At 42.7% G+C, this 18,001-nt stretch overlaps 1 protein-coding gene across 1 annotated transcript in view; it reads left to right on the plus strand.

The window, feature by feature from the left end:
* The window catches only part of LOC149775621 (metabotropic glutamate receptor 1-like), a 44,215-nt gene that overhangs the window by 12,855 nt on the left and 13,359 nt on the right, over positions 1–18,001 (plus strand). The window lies entirely within an intron of this gene.

An 18,001-nucleotide genomic window follows, 5' to 3' on the forward strand; every position in this document is an offset into this window, starting at 1 on the left:
GTTTACTTCTTTTATTTTCAATCCTAATATTGAACCCACACTCATGAAGAAAATAATGGGAATGTATTAATTGTTTACAGAATTGTTTTTTAGAAAAAATCAATGATTCGGGTCATGTAGAAAATTAACCTGATTTTGGACACGGTCCAAAACACAATTACCCATATCATGTAATGAATATTTAAAAAAATAAAACATTGCAAATATGCAAAAAATAATATATACAATGTATTTTAAATAGAAAGTATAAGCAGTGATGAGAATATCTAACCCTATGCAAAATATGAAACTGTAGATTGCCACCTGATCATTTCGTTTTGCAATTCTAGCTTGTCTCTGGTTTTTGCAGTGTCTTCATCTCTTTTCCGTTAACCTATTTAAAACTGGCAATAACGTTAAATTTGAAACAGTTCTTGAAATTCTTCCAGCTTGTTATAGTATGGACTGCAAGAATTCTTTACACACATTGGTGTAGGCAATGAGAATACCACCTGCAGATCAGAAGTTTATTTCTTATTCACAATAGTAAAGTGTACCTGTCCTAAAATAAAGCATTATGAAGAATTCTTTATTATAACATTTATGGAAAGATAGTGAGGGTTTATGTCAAAATGGCATAATTTGAAACTGACTGACTTTCAAACAGCAAAACATCCCTTCAAAATGTCCTTAATTTAAGAGAGAGTATAAAATGTTAGGTTTATACTGAACAAATTAATGACATTTTAAATGACGCTTAAGCACATGTTAACTTCCAAGAAGCAGTGATTGAAACGGCAATGATAATGTAAATACACATCAATTGAATTGTGTATTACAAAACGATTTCGCAAATATAGAGACTGAAAAGGTCCATAAGATAAATCGAGACAGAAAATAAAATAATGAATTGTCCTCGGTCCAACATTGTCTTAAAATTTATTTTCTCTTCAAATTTATTAATGCGAATATGAAAATAAAAACAAATAATGATAATAAGAACTGCAAGACATTAGATACTAGACTTTAAAACTGAACGACTACAACATGTTATGACATTTAATAGATTGTTGCTAACAGTGTCTTTGACAAAAAACGAAATACAGCTAGGTATCACTAATTACAAATAAAGTAAAGATCAAATCTAGCTACTGCATCAAACACTGTACCGAATGTGTTTATTGCATGGTTTACGAATGCCACAACGTTCTGATAATAACAGATAATATAATTTCATTCTTCAAGGTTTACAACTACATTGGAAAAAAGCCTATGGAGTGATAATATGCCAGACAACATTATTAATGGGAGACTATATAAATACAGTTGTATACCGTTGCTTCTGATGTAATGACTAATTTAGTAAAGGAAAAATATATATGTGACCCAGATGCGTGTTTGTCATGAGCGAGCGCATAAGTGAGTGAGTAATCGATCAGAGCACAATGCGCATGAAGGGGACAATACCGTCGAGCGACATGCATTTAATAAATGTCCTAGGCGCTCGTCGTATTGTCTCTGGACTAAGACACCCTTTTCATTGTGTCTACACCTATTATGACGAATGCAATTCGCGAGAATTGCGGTATATGAATGTTATGGGTCTTCGTGTCTGTTTTTTTTTTCTTCTTCTGTTTTTCTTATGTCTTTTATCGCTAAATAAACCCCACAACCGAGGATGTTGTGTTCGTTTCTCCTGTACAACGCCCGTTTCACAATGGCGCCCACCGTGCAGATATGAAAAGATGGACGATGGCGGATAAACAATAAAATCACAATTAAACCAGACCGAACTATCTATATCAATGTAGACTGAAGAGTGCAAGTTAAGAGGTGGAAGTTAACGCTTTTCTTGATTTAGTGTTTCTTCCAACCGGAACAGAAAACGGAAGTGCGCAGACACTTTTTATTTCATAGTGTTTCTCGTGAGGATGTCATTATCTTCACAGTTAATGAAAATTAACAATTGTATATATAGAACTTAGTGTTATGTGTTCTTAGTTAAGATTATATATTTTAGGGAGGAAGGATTCTTGATACTGTAAGTTTAATTTTTCATTTATTCTCGACTCTTTTAATATCGATAGTCATTTTATTTTAACTCATTAGTTTCGCTAATCGGTACGTTACAGTTCTTTTTTGTTTCTCCGACTTGCAGCATGGCTTAACCTGCATATCACGCGCGGCATAGAAATCACTGAGTCAAGTCCAGATTACGGGCTGCTCTGTTAGTGTTTAAATTTATATCGACATATTGCCATTAGCAATTTCAAAGACTTGTTTCTTACTAGAAATAATTCTGCATTAATTTAATAAACATTACAATGACATCTAATATATTTCTTATGTATGTAACCTAAGTCTTTGTATTGTTCAAATATATGTTTTGTGTTATAAACCATTGCTTATTTGATGTGAAAGCTTACGTCTAATATTTTTGAGGCGTTCTAGAACTTTCTCAAGCAAGCACTTTAGAAATTTTGGTATATTTGTGTACCTAAATTAAGTCATTTTGCACTAATATTGTTATCAATCTTCACACACACACACACACACACACACACACAAAATACCCCATTATTGGTTTTTCAGAACTGTTAAATAGTGGCTGATTTTTTTCTCTCACTAAGATGTGGTTGTACGACAAATCGTTGTTGTACAATAAATACAACAAACCATTGAACAATTCGTTTACCGTGGTTTATCTTCCGGCTATTATGATTCAGACGCTCAGACGGTCTCTACGAGGCAGGGCGAGACATACCATCTTAGCATTAGGCGACAAAGCATCCATTGAAGTCATACTGAGGCCCCTGGATACTGCCGTTAGAGATATGTCAACTCAAGGCATGATCATGCAAGAATTTGTCAACTCTTTCCAAAGAGAAGGGGAATCCGTTTCTACCTTCAGTTGTAGAGTGGAAACACTTCTACAAACCGCGATCGATGCGGGCCACATCAGAGAAGAGGATAAGGACGGCCTCCTCCGACCGAAGTATTTGTTTTCTCTGAGAAGTGATCTCCGGAAGAGCCACACTTGCCATAAGTTTGACGCCATCACTAATTATGATGAGTTATTGCGAGAGATAAGGATGGTCGACCAGCAGCTGAACGTGCTGGCCCAATCCCTACTAAACAAGTATACCAAAAACCCATTGTAGACGGCGGACACAAGATACACGAGCTAGATAGAACTTTCCACTCAAGGATCCAACACACAGAGGAGAGATTGGATCGCAAATCAAAGCTCTTACTAAACAGCTGAATAACAGTCGTTACACCTCAGAGAACTGACGAAATTAACAGAGGGCATAGTAACGACAACAAACAGGGCCAAAGCGACGACACCAACAAACCAGGCCGTTACAGTAATAGTAGCCTGCATAACTACCAAGGAAATCGGGGAAACGGTAATCGAGGTAACAACAACCGATGGCGTGGCTATGGTTGAGGAGAACATCAATTAAAAAGAGTAACCGCATCTGTGGATGGCCATACGGGGGCAGAAGTAGTTAAGTGGGGCACATTAGGGACAATGGGACTTAGCATTAAAAGACCCCTGGGTCAGATTAGGGACAATGGAAATTTAACATGGAGAGAAATCGTGGGTCACTTTAGGGACAATGGGAATTTAACATAGAGTTTGGGTCTGTCTAGGGACAAGGGAAATTAACATGGGGAATAGAGTTTGGGGTTTTGCGATTTTTTTTTTTTTTTTTTTAATTTTTTTAAATTTAAATTTAAATTTTAAAAAAAGGGGTAGGCAATGGAAAGGCTATCTCTTTTCGAGAAATATGGCTGGCCCTGAAAAGGGTCTTTGGGTTTTCTTCTTCTTCTTCTTCTGCTTCTAGTTTCTTCTTTTTCTCCACCAAGTTCTTATTTTATCTCCAACACTCTTTCTCTTCTTTTCTTTCTTTTTTTTCTCCTGCTCTTCTTTCTTCTTCTCTTCCTCCTCTTCTTTCTTCCTCTTTTCATTTTCTTCTTCTTTTTCAATTTTTTCATTCCATGCTCTCATCCTTATCTTTTCCTCTTCATCCTCCTTCTCCTCCTTTATTTCTTTCAACAGATCACTGATGATTACCTTCATTTTTCGTAAATTGTTTATCTCCATCTTCACTCGATGGGGACTATAAGAATAGTGATCCTCGTTTAGGTTAACCAACATTTGCTCTATCATTCCTAAATTGTCGAGGACGTTTTGCAATTTTTCCATTTTGTCCATTTGGTTAGAAGCCATCTTCTTTTTTTATTCTTTGCAGAATGGTTTGAACGACGAATACTGTGGGTTCTTATACGAAAAGCGCGGACGTGAAGGAAAACATCCCCCTACTTTTTTATTTCATATAATAAAACCCAAACTATACTTTCTCATTTCATATAATAAAAACCCAAACTATACTCTCCACATACGCTAAGAAACAATAAACAAAATCCATAATCTACTATCCACACAATCTTACGTGAGCGCTTACAAAACCCAAACTATACTCTTCACATACGCTAAGAACAATAAACAAATCCATAATCTACTATTCACACAATCGTACGTGAGCGGGTACAAACACAAACACAAACACACAAACACAAACACACAAACACATACGCTAAGAAACAAAAAACGAATCCATAATCTACTATCCACACAATCGTACGTGAGCGGTTACAAAACCCAAACTATACTCTCCACATACGCTAAGAACAATAAACTAATCCATAATCTACTATCCACACAATCGTACGTGAGCGCTTACAGAACCCTAACTATACTCTTCACCTACGCTAAGAAACAATAAAGAAACCCATAGTCTACTATTCCCACAAACATACTTTAGCTCTTACAAGCACCAACACACAAACACATACCCTCACACTATCTTAAAAAAGAGTTAGTGTTTATAATCACACTACTCTACCTACACACATTGGCAAATCGATCGTTATTTCTTTTCTAGAGTATTGGGTAGCCCTGAAAAGGGCTGCTTTTTTGTTTGGAACTTCATGGACACCTGGTTAATGGTGGCACCTTCCAAGCCTGGCGCCGCATACACATCTTGTCCCCCAGTTACTTTTTACCTTTTTGGGGGAGAGAGCAGAGGCAGGATATGTCGCTTCAGAATCCCAATTTTCGCTCTCTGGGATTCTGAAATTTCTTCTTCTTCTCTCCTTTTCCTCCTCCTCTTCTTTGTATCTTCTCTCTTCCTCTTTGTATCTTCTTTCCTCTTCTTCTTTATATCTTCTCTCCTCCTCTTCTTTGTTTCTTCTTTCCTCCTCCTCTCTTATCCTTCCCTCCTCCACAATGGCTTCCGCGGCCAGTTCATTTAATATGCGTCTGGCATATTCCAGATGCACATGAAGTTCCAACAGTTTCTCCAGTCTCGTGTTCATTTCTGGTGTTGATCAATCAACAAGGGTAGCTGGACTGCCGAACGAGTTTCAATTTATAGTGAAAGCGCGGACGTGAAGGAAAACATCTCCAAAAAACATAAAATTGATCTTACCTACATCATGACCAAAAAACAACAACGCGTGGACCTAAAAGAAACACTCACTCACTTTTTATGCTACCCATCACTATTTTAAAATTTTTTATAAATCACTTCAATAGACTATCCACATACGCAAAGCAATCCAATCTAACCCCAAATTTACACCTCAAACACCAAAAAAAAAAAAAAAGACATCATTTTAATCTACTATCCATACCAACTTACTTAACCACTTACAAACACAAACACACAAACACATACCCTCACATTTTTTTTAAAAAAGAGTTAGTGTTTATTTTCACACTACTCTACCTACACACATTGGCAAATCTATTGTTATTTCTTTTCTAGAGTATTGGGTAGCCCTGAAAAGGGCTGTTTCTTTTTTGTTTGCTATGGCATTCTTTTTAGTTTCTAAGAATGCGATGTCCTCTGAGGATAGACTTTCTGGCGATAGGTCTGCTTCTTCGGAAAGAGAAGAAGAACTCTTTGGTGTCGATACGACAATCGACAAAGCCTCTGTCAGCTTCAGGTTGCTGCTGCTGCTCTTGTTGTTGTTGCTGCTGCTGTCTCTGAAGTCTGTACTTCTCTGTCCATTCTTCTTTTTCCCTGTTCATTTCTTCTCTGAAGAGCTCTTCTATCAGGTCTTCAGTGATTTTTAACATTCTCACATTCTCTATTTCTTCTGGCTTCGGTATCAGACTGTGTCTGACCCTATGCAAATTCACGTAGGCTTCGTTGAGTTTAGCTAGTTTGGAGCACATCTTCTTAGGAGGATGAGTCGACAATGGATGGTTAGACTAGAAACAACCCGGTTCTTAAAGTCAAAGCGCGGACGTGAAGGAAAACATCCCCCACACGGTTTTTGAGTCGCAACGTTTAGTGAGTGTCATGAGAGGGATAGTAAGAAATCAAAGAGCATCAATCCAACATTCTTATAGCTAAACAAAAGACAAAGGCATTTTTTTTTCAAAACACAACATTTTTTATTCAAAAATCACTTAACACTAAACAACAACTCTAACATTTTTAACAATAATCCAACAATATATCATCAAACAATTTTTTCAAAACACAACATTTTTTATTCAAAAATCACTTAACACTAAACAACAACAACTCTAACATTTTTTAACAACAATGCAACACTAAAAGTTTCTCCACTAGGTAAAGAGGGATAACAGTCTTCCATGGTTTCTAGTAATCTAGGATGACTTCTCTCAAACTGTTGATTTCTATGGTATTATCGAATTCTGCATACAGGATGACGTTCACCGTTTCATCAGGGTCTCGGTCTTTAAACTGAATTTCCACACGAATCTGGCCGGATTTTATAGGGTGGAAATGTCCCTCGTCGCTGCCTTCGTCTGGTGTGAAATCGAAAGCCCACAAAGCGTAGCCTCCTGCATAATCCTCGTACGTAATACCGTGACTGGTATTGGTTCCTAACTGTCCGGTGGCTTCGTACAAGGACAAGTACGATCTCAAGTAATTCTTCTTTTTAAAGTCAGGTTCGAAAGGTCGGGTACACAAGGTCTTGCCATCGCGACTGACTTCGATTTTGGACACGCCAAAGTGTTGAAAGTAGAAAGGATTTTTTTCGGCAGCTCCGTTGAAGGTTGTATTCTCGACGATACCAACGATCAAACGTTTGGGTAACTGTCCTTGGAACAGATGATCTTCGATCATGGATCGCTGTCCCTTGGGAATGGTGAAGGTTTTCACTTCCACGCGTCGTATGGGATACTTGGCGGTCGTTCTGCTCAACGTCTGACTGATGTCGTTTCCCACTTTAGGTAACACTTCCACACGGCGTACGTAGAGTCTGGCTTCTAGGATTTTGGTTTTGTAACCGTCACTATCAGCCATCAAATGGAAAGCGGCACTGCTACGATTCAGTCTCAGGCGGACATCCACCCCGTTCAGCAAATACTTTTCTTGCAACCACATGTCCAAATGCAAACGATCCATCAGTTCTAAACTTGTGTCGGCTCCCGTGATTCTCTTTCTTCGTTCTACAAATCCATCATTGTTGTCTTTCTTTTCATCAGTTTCCAATATTTCAAACTTGGTAGGTTCGTCAGCTTCCCATACCACACAGGCATTGAGATGAGTGTTCTTGGCATCTATTCCGTACGTCAAGAGATTTTCCAGGTAGGCACGATAAGGGTAAGTATCCATGCTGCTACTGACCAGTTTGTTATTCAAATACAAGTCCACTCCACTGAACAAGGAATGCATGAAATTGTTGACGGGAGCTACTGCTTCATCGTCTATAGCACCTCCAGTCTTATCTAGAATTTTGACTTTCAGGAACAAGTAACTGCTATTCAGATCGATGTAATCTTCGGGCTGTCCTTTGATTTCAAACTCGATGGGAGCGGAATCGGTCAGTGAGGAGACGGGGTGAAATTCCACCCACTGGGATTCTTGCATCGTCATCATCGTGGGGGGCATGGCAAACAGATCCAGTTCCGTCTTGGAACAAGCGCAAGATTCTCGGTGCATCATTTTTTTGTCTCTTTTCTCAATAATCGAAAACGTCTAAGTCTCGAACGGTTCTTCTTTTCTTGGCCTTTCTCGCTTGAAGTCTGGTGAAAGGGTGTTTTCTTCGTCGTCTCTTTCTGCCTTGTCCTTGCTGAATGCCTGACTCGGTAGCGTGCAGGGCATTTATAGGTGTTTCTCGTTGGCCTAAAATGTCTTTGCCCGTTTGCAGCAAGACATTTTTGCCTGCCCTCATGAAGGCTTCTTTAGGGTTTTGTTTGTCGATGATGACATTTTGGAGAAATTCTTTGCCTTGTGTCAGTGCCGCATCTTTCAAGGCGTGCAATCCGCGTGTCACCATCGGTTTCAACACCGGGGCCACCGAACGAAAGGCCGATTTTAACATATCTCCTAAGCCGTGTCCTCGCTGTCGAGCAACCCCTCGGTACACTGGATACATGACTTAAGAGTCGTGAGAGAACCGTTTTCGAAAATGGAGTTTCACCGTGACTTTTCCTTTGGTGAATGGAATATTTTGTCACAGATCTCCTTTTATAGCAATGTTGACCGTGTCCAAATACGACTTACTGACAGGCAAATAGTGAGGATGGACAAATTCGCGGTGGACGTGGTAAGTGTTTCCACCTTCCTCGTCAGTGTTCGTGGCAGAATCCACTTTGAAAGGAATGACACGCAGTAACGGTACGGAGGTGTGTCCCACCACGTTGTACTCCACCACATCGGAATACACGAACATCAAATTCAGTCCTTGGTTCAGTTCTACCGGGGCACGAAATAACTTGCTAAAAGACTCGTTGTCGTAAACGATGGGTAATTCGTTTTTCTTGATCATGGTCTTTCTCATGTCCATGTCTCCGCCCAACATGTCAAACAATTCAGGACAAAATAAAATGGACAGGATTTTACTCCGTTCAAATTTCATCAAGAAGCGACGAGCTGCTTTGTGGTACTCCATGGTGACATTTTTGTTGACATGCTCCAAAGCTTTCAGAAACACGACATTAAACCTGGAGGTTATGGTGCTGACCAAATGTTGACCACTAAAATAATAGCCTGGGGGAATGAACAAGTGATAGGTGGTGTACTTTTGTGTACGGGTTTTCTTGTCATATTTGACATTGCTATCCATCCACTGTTGCATTTGCTCGTCATGAACTTCCACATCAAAAATATTTTGATTGGGAAGGACATTGAGGACTTGGGTCGGGTGAATCATTTCTACTAAAGCCACTTCCCAATGGGCTTCGTGATCTAACTGGATGGCTTGAGGTAATTTGGCCGTGTAACAGCACAACGTGTTCTTGGGAAACACCTCCATGGAACTGTCACTGGGTAAGGTTAAGTAAAATTGGTTTTGGTGACTCATAATTCCAGAGTTCTGTGGCTGTCCGAGGGGTTACTGGACGTCAGAGGCGTGTCTCCGTCTAAAATGGGGTTCTGGTTGTGATTGAAGTGGTGACTGGCACTGGCACTGGACACAAGGTTCCCGGGGTTCCCGTTCGAGGTGAATTTCAGGGAGGGATTAGGAAGCAGGTAACCGTTGCAACTGCTCAATAAAATGGTCCACAATTGTTTGTCTCCTTGTTGCAAACTCAAATTGGCGATGGCTGCCCCGATGACACAATACACCACGAAGATTTGGCAGAAAAAGACGATTTGCGTTTTAGGCACACGTTCTCCACACCACACCCACAAGGGTTGTTTTTGTAAATCTTGCACAGAAGAACTAGGTGAAGGAGGAGTGGTCGACGTAGCTGCGTCTGCTGTGTGAAAGGGCATGATGGTCACTTCTTTTTATAGTCGATGACTTGCGAAGCGTCGATCCAAGAATCAAAACTGGGTGGATATCCTTTCCAACGTACTTTGACTTCTTTGATACGTCGTTTGCCCACTTTACGGGTTCTGCGTTCGAGAATGCTTTCGATGTCGTACACGTCGTCTTCTTTTTTGGTGACACGTTGTAACTCGGGCAAATAAAACGTTCCTTTGAGCACTTCTCCGTTCATGTCTTCCAATTTATAGACGGCAGGATGACGGCCATGCACTCGTCCAGTGACGCGAAACAATTCGGTCGTCCAGTTAGGTAAGTAACCTTTGTCGAAAGTGCGTTTGGTTTTGCCAATGCGCACCCAATCTCCTATGGCCAACACTCCACTTTTCTTGGGGACAGCCCTCGTCGGGGACGTACCAAACAGGCGCTCAAACACCAGCACTTCGTTTTCGGGAGTCACGTCTTGCGGGGCACGTCCGATGCTTCGATGGTAAGATTGGTTGTACGCTTGCACCAGGTGCGGTAAGATGTCGATGTACTTCAGAGTGTGGTGATGCGTAAAATATTTCCACATGCGTTCTTTCAAAGTGCGTTGAAAACGTTCCACGATGCTGGCTTTGGTTTCGGGATTCTCGGTGGTAAAAAAATGAATGTCACGTTTCTTTAATTCTTTTTGGAAAGCTTGGTTCAGAAATTCGGTGCCTTTGTCCGTTTGCCATCGAAGAGGGTGACGACCGCTTTGTTTCAACACCCGTTGCAGGGCTCGCACTAACTCGCTGCTCGATTTGGAAGTCAAGGGTACGGCCCAAGCAAATTTGGAAAAGACGTCGATGACACAAAACAAATATTTGTAGCCACGATTGTAGCTGACCAAATGAGAGACATCGGCTAAATCGGCTTGCCATTGATGATCGATGCCTTCCACTCGGGTGCGACTTCTGGCAAACTTGCGTCGAATGGGTTTGTGTAAAGTGTAGGTAGCTTGTTCTTGTAACCATCGTTGCACTTGAGGTAAACGGAGACTTTTCAGTCGCGTTTTGGCAGCACGATACAATTTTTGAACTCCTGCGTAACCTGCAGGATGGGAGGGATCGTAGTAAATGCTGGCTAAGACTTTTTCCATTTTTTTTGTGTTGGTTGGTGTGTTAATAAGACACCCACTCTTGGAGGATGCTACTCTTTTTCTCTTGGGGTACTTTCTTGGATTGCAATGCTTTGCGTGTGCGGCCAGCAATAGGTGTCGAAGAGGAGAAGGATGTCTGAGCGGGGGATATCGGTTCTTGTTTCACTTCTGTCTTCACTTCTGTCTTCACTTTCTTTTTCTCTTGTGAGGAAGAAGGGGTGGCCATCATCTTTTTAATCCATCCAATTCTGGAGGTAGGTGGTGTTGTTAACTTGCGTACTTTTTCTGGTGGAGTTTGAAACCCTTCCTCTTCTTCTCCTTTTTCTGTCTTGGTCACGGGTACTGGTGGTACTGGTACTGGTACTGGTACTGGTGCTGGACTTTTCATCAAGGTCTTAAAATCTTTCAGAGTGGGTAGAGCTGTTTCGTCTAAAGCTTTCTGGTGAAAGAGTTGCAGTCGTTGCAAGAGTTGACCGTACTTTTGTGATTTTTCTGTTTCGGACAAATCTTGGCGATCCATCAAGGACTGCAATTCGTGTTGTAACTGGGACATCTCGCTCAAATGGGGATTGGGAGGTAAATGCGGGGTGTGTTGTTCTTGCCACCGATGGTATTCCATCCATCGTTTGTAAGGCACTAAAGCTAGTTTTCGTCCTTCCATGGGGTTGTCAGGGGTCGATTCTGAGATCTTGGAACTTCCGAGGCCTTTTTATCTTGCTCCCACCAGTCCTCCCAACATGGTTCCCAAGACTCCTTTCAGTATGGGGCCTAACAAGAGAGGTAAAATACCTCCACGTTGCACTAACATCTTCTTTTTTTGACGAATGGGAATTTTCTTTTGAACCATTTGGCGAAGAACGTGACGATGTTTGCCTAAGCATTGTTTCTGGTGTTTGGACAAAGGGATCGTGCCTTTCAAAACGTTCAAACAACATTCGCACACGGTATCGATGACCTCTTTGGAGGCTGTTTGAATGAGTTTTTTTCGTAGGGGTGGAGAAGCTTTGGACAGGACAGATAACATGTCCCCATGTTTGGCTAAACGTGGTGGCAGTCCTTTCCTTTTCTTTCCTTGGGGTTTTCTGGAGGGTGACATCTTTAAGTCTTCAGGAGCACCAAAAAACACTGATACCCGACTTGGTCACAGGCCTTTTTTATACTGGAACGCGTCGCCACTGATTGTCTTGACGTCGTATTAGTATGAGGACAGGCATGACACGTCGTGCAGGGGTACGTAACGGACTAAATCGAGCCAGTTCTTGCTTGGACAAATCCAGTAAACTTTGTAACATCCCCGATCTTTCTTGAACTTTGATTTTGGGAGAAGGTACTTTGTGAGCAGCAGCCACTGCCACTAAATTGGAAGGTCCTGCCACTGGGGAAGTTCTTTTGGGGGTCATCAACGGAGAAGTTCTTGGTGTGATCAACGTCTCCAAGTACTCTTCAGTTCTGGGTGTCATTAACGGAGAAGTGGACAAACGTGAAGCTGCCGGAGACGCAGTCACTGTCGTGGCAGGTCGTGGTTTGCGAGTGTAAGGTTGCGTCCTGGCCGAAGTACCTCTCTTGCGGCTAGTTTTCTGTGGACTTTTCTTTTTCTGGGGGCTTCTTTTCTTTTTCTGGGGTGGTGGTGGTGTCTGGTCAGAGGAGGGTCCTGCCACTGGAGAAGTTCTCCTTGGGGACCTGGTGTTTTTCTTCTTGGGGATTCGTTGGACTTTTGTCTTGGGTATAACTTTGGGGGCATTAGGATCCCATCTTAAGAGTGAGCGAATGATGACCCCTCCTAGAGTACCGCTCCCTCCAGGTTTCAAAATGATTTGTTTTTTGGTTTGAGTGTCGATGCGGGGATCGGCCAGTTGGACCAAAGCGACTTTGTTTCGATCGAAAAAGCGTTTGGTTTGATGAGGAATCTGAATGATTCCTTGGAGTAATTGACGTGCCGTCACCGTGAACCATCGTAAGACTTCTTTGAGACTAGCTTCTAAGACACGAGCTCGTGTTTGTGGATCTTTTTCTCGACTGATGCCATACAAGGCACGAATCAATTTGACGGGAAGATGCGACTGAAAGGACGTCATGTTCGCACTGAGAGTGAGACAGACGAAAAAGGGTCTGAGGTTTTTATAGATTTTTTTATGGGGAGTGAAATGAAGTCGAGGACGGAGACGTGTACAGGACAGGCCCTCCGTCTTGGCACCAGTGGTGAAACAAGTGGGTACGAAATCGCAAATCCTCGGGAGTCGTAGGTTTCAAATCGACGAGTAAATAGGCGTGTGGAGTTTAAGTGGCATCGTCGTACGCCTGAGTCAGCCAAGGCGTTCCTAAATGTTTGGCTAAGACTTGCACTTGCGATTTATCTCGACGGCTTTTAAACAAGACCACGTAATGCGCATTGAGACTGATGGTGCGATGGGCTTTACTTTGTTGAAACAAATTTTGGGTGATGTAAACGACACTGGCATTACGGTGATGCCCTTTGCGCGTGAACCACAGTTTAATTTCTTCTTCGTCTTCTCCTAACATGTCGTCGAAAATGACCAAATGGGTTAGACGTGAGTCAGAGACGATGCCGTCGTCTTCTTTAGGAATGCCTTCCACAAACACGATGGAATCGCCTTGACTTTCTCGCAAGAGGCTGTACGCCGATTGCCACTCTTTGTAACACCACACGATTCGTTGAGGGGGTCGATCGATCAAATGATGTTTATGTTCGATCAAACGTTTGACGAATTCGGTTTTGCCTGAACCGCTAGGTCCAGCAATGAGCATGTTAAAAGGATGGCGAAGATACAAAGCCTCCCAACTGGCACGATCTAAGTGTTCGTCGATGACTTTGACAGTAGAGGAAGAGGGAGCAGAGACAGCAGAGGTAGCCATGGTGTGAGAAATGTCACTTGTGACACGAAAAACAAACAAGACAAGAGTTTATATACTTTTTCAGAACACGTTTATTGAATGTTTCAAACATGAATACGAAAGACAAAAATGCACAAAAGCCAAAGGCTTAAGTACAAGAATAAAAGGCACATGATAACCATGAACGTGGAATAAACACAAGTGTCTGTACAACATGTTTTGGGTAAAGTTCTAACCAGTTCTATAGTAGGGGTAAGGTCACACAAGTGTCCTCCCGAAAGGGTCTTTCAGGCCTGTCCACGACAGTCCTGTCCTGGGTGACGGGTTCTTCTGGCACCGTCACTAACACAGGTTGAAAAGTAACTTTTTTCCTTGAATAACTCTCGTGCATACTGGGCCACCTCTTGTGTCCAAGCCTCAAAACCCTGGTCTCGGTGATGTCCAACATTTGACTCCTAACCAATCTGGTTTCTTCTTCGTCAACGACATGGTAAGTTACTTCAATGAACAATGAACTATCGATCTTGCCTAGGGTTTCTTTTCATATACAGACCAATACCGACGTGACCGTACGGTAAGGTGAAGTGATTGGGAAGTCGCACTCGCTTCTGGTATACAATTTGATAGACTTTTTCCAAGGGTCGACTGACGATGTGGTGAGTGGGTAAACGTACAATCTTGTTCGGTTGATAGGTGGTCACTTTAAAGTTTCCATCCTCTCCCGATTACAAGGCTTCTTTCAATACCCCAAAGTTGACCACTCGACTAGTACGATGATTCAGAGTCAGTCCTTTCACTTTGCACGTCGTGTGCACTTCTCCTTGTTTGTCCCGGTATTCGTAGCCGTAATTTTTGGGACCACCACTGACGAAACTTAGAATCTTGTCGTCGGGATGCTCGTCTGTCCAGGCTCCTAAACGGTCTCCTTCGATGTCAGGGTGCTGTTGAATCGGGTGATGGATGTAAATGCAACTGTCCGTGTCAAAGTACAGGACGCGTTCTTCTAACAGTTCTAAAGCTTCGTACAATTTTAAGCGAGCATGAGCTGTCACGTAAGCAGCAATGATGACATTTCCAAAAGGGTCGTCTTGTACAAAGTCCAGATCTTCTTCGTAATTGACCAAGATCAAATCCTCTCGAACGACGTCCACGTGTTTCATGTATTTGGTTTTGTCGTGAATCATCTGGAAGTAGCGGGAAGGTTCTGTCAAATATTCCGTCTTGGGTAAACACGGGCGTTGTGCCATTTTACCCCACAAGCAATTTAACATCACTTTGGCAAACGATCGCCTGCCTTCGTTTTTTTCGATGTGGTCTAAAGAGATGCCTTCTTGTGCGTAGTATTTCTCTTTGAATTGTATTTGGTCTTCGGGAGTGTGACACCAGGAAGGATAGCCGCTGGCTTCTTGTTTCAGTTTCAAAAAGGCATCCACGTAGTCGGCGAAAATGCCTTTCTGAGTAGGGTCACCCTTGTGGTACTGTTGTGTCTTGGGAAAGTGGCAAATTTCGTACACTTCTAACAGTTGGTATCCCATGTCCAGAGCTTTGAACAATTCCACGCTGACCCCGGTTCCCGTCAAGGCACGTTCTTCCTGGCTGTGATGGCAAGGTTGGTCCTGGTTGCACGTTTCGGCACAAGTACGGCACAAGGGAAACATCAGTTTGCCTTGACAATGGTGAGGTAAGACGGGATGGTATAGGTTCGTGGGAGACAAAACTTTACACTTGATCAAGCCTTCGTATTGTCGAATGTTTTTCAGGTCGATGTGTTCCGTGAACAATTGCGGGTGCCCTACAGGAAAGCGACAATATTTGCACACGTAGGGATACAGCGAACACACGTCCAAGTATTTGATTTCTTCTCCTTTCTCTTCGTCTGCTTGGTACAGCAAACAGGTGGCATTGGTCCTTCCTCCGTACAAACTATCCCTCGGGTTCAGCGGGTCCATGAACTGGTAACTTTCCACGAGGCGTTTAAACTCGGGATCGGTTTTCAAACGGTGATCGTACTCGTGTTCCCACATTTCCACCACTTGGTATCCTTGCTGTTCTAACTTTAGGCGTCGCTGACAAGTGGCCTGGTACAAGTCTTCCATGGTTCGTTGCAAAAACTGATTTTTAGTGTCACGGTCAGGGTAACAGACGGGACATCCGTGAAATAAGCAACCGTTAAACTCGTACACGATCTTGGGGTTTTCTAAGTCCCAGCCATCTACCGAATACGTTCCGATGGTCTTTTCGCCTCCTCCGTTGCGGGCATGCTGAATCCATTTGTCTTCCTTGTCGCACAAGTAATGTAACCAACGTAGGGCTTTGACCGAGTATTTACGCTTGACATAGTGGGTCGTTTGAGGACTGATGACAGACACGGTGTTTTCAGGCATGAATCGTTGTCGATACACTAAGGAACACGCTTTGGCAATGGTGCAAGCTTCTTTGAAAGGATCGACCCCTCCGTGTTCCATGAACAGTTCTCGAAATTTTCCACAGCAACGTCGTAAAATGTCCACGTCGGAACGACAATACTTTAACATTTCTTCCTGAAAGTCGAAGGGGTCAGAGGCATGAGCCTGGTACCAAGCGAAGAAAGCTTCTCGTTGTTCGGTACGCATGTTGTCGGGGTCGTAATAGTGAGCCTCAGGCAAATGGGGTAGAACGACGTGTTGATTGGCTTCCGTATTGAAAAAGTGTGGAAAGTACCCTTTAGCCATTTCTGTCATTCCAAACGTTTTAGGCATTCGACTCAAAGGCATGGCCAAGTAACTCATTGAATCTTTAAACTGCACTTGTCCCACTTGCATGAAAATGATTTTGGCTCCGTTCAAAATCACTTTAGGACGTTCGGTGCCATGTTCCGTATAGTACCTCAAAAGAAACTGTCCATCGTATCCGGAGAAATTGTGAGCCATCACCGTGGCATGACGATGACAATCTCCGTAACGTTCGATGTCCTCTTGGCTCCACGTCTTGTCGATGGGGTTTAAGACCCATTAGGCAAAATCGGCTAACGTGTTCGGTCCCCGAAAGATTTTTTCACGCCCTCCAGGAATCTTGCTGCAGTGAGGGCAATGACTGAAGATAGGTTCTTGAATGCACTTCTCGCACGCTCGATGAGCCACGCAGAAATTAGGAATGTGAATGCCAGTCTCTTGCATGCATTCGAAATCGAAAAAGATGAAATTGCCTTTCTTCTTGTGACCGTCCTCTTTCTCTGGTGGGGGTTGGTATTTTTGCACGTAACATTCGTGTTCCAAGTCCACGATGTGGTGACAAATGTGACATTTTTTCTTTCCTCGACATACGTGTGCCTTGGCATTGTTGGTAAGTATGCCTTGTCCACACGTAGGGCATAATCTCAGGAGTTGACAAGCACATTTCTTCTGTGAACCTTGTGTTTTCAAATGTTGCTGGTAACAGGCAGGGCTGACAAACGTGCGCAGACAAGTCGAACAAGGCACTGGTTCTTCGCTCAGACAGGGTGGAGAGGCCAAACATCCTGGGCATTTCAATCCACAATTCTTGTGTTGCTCTCGATTGTTATAACCATAATCACATTTCTCACAATAATAACTGTATCCCAGGAATCCGGTGATACTGGTAATGGTATCGAAATGGTCATCGTGATAATAAAGGTGAATGTATTTTCCGTCCTTAAAATCCTGGCCTCGAAACAACAGTGACCCGCGCATTTCTTGAGGGTGCACTTTCAAGGTGTAGCGTGGAGCTAGGGCATCTTGCAATTTTTGCATCTCAGGAATGCCACAGGGTGTGTCTTTGGACAGGCCAGCTTGTTGCAACAGGAGTTCTGCTTCGTTTCGTTGTTTGGTTCGGTTCGATTTTCGAATGTTCTCCCAGGTTCTTTTCCATTCTACCGTGTCGTTCTTGTTGGCATAGGTTCGTCCCACCACGATGGCACGGGCTAAGCACATCTGGTCTTGAGGGTTGTTAATTCGGACGAGACTCTTTTTGGTGTTGCGAAGGTCGTTCACCAGTAGGACCTTTTTGCGTCCTGTCCCTTGAGGAAGAGAGACGTGAGCCATTTTCAGTGTGGCTTTACCATCGGTGATGTCAAACTGGTCATTAGATTGTTGTACGTGTTGAATCTTGTCCATGACTTTGGAAGGGGTTAGTTCTGCGGGTCTGCTAAACTCGATCCAAACAGGGGATTTCAAACCGTCGTGATCTATGGATAGTGTCAAGCGATCGTCTTCTTTGGGTTGACATTGTCGTTTGAGTGCGGTGAGCAAAGAACCCCACATCTCGGTGATAAACACTTCTGCTTTC

The sequence above is a fragment of the Sinohyriopsis cumingii genome, chromosome 19 (genome assembly GCF_028554795.1).
Source record: "Sinohyriopsis cumingii isolate HCF-2022 chromosome 19, ASM2855479v2, whole genome shotgun sequence".
NCBI lineage: Eukaryota > Metazoa > Mollusca > Bivalvia > Unionida > Unionidae > Sinohyriopsis > Sinohyriopsis cumingii.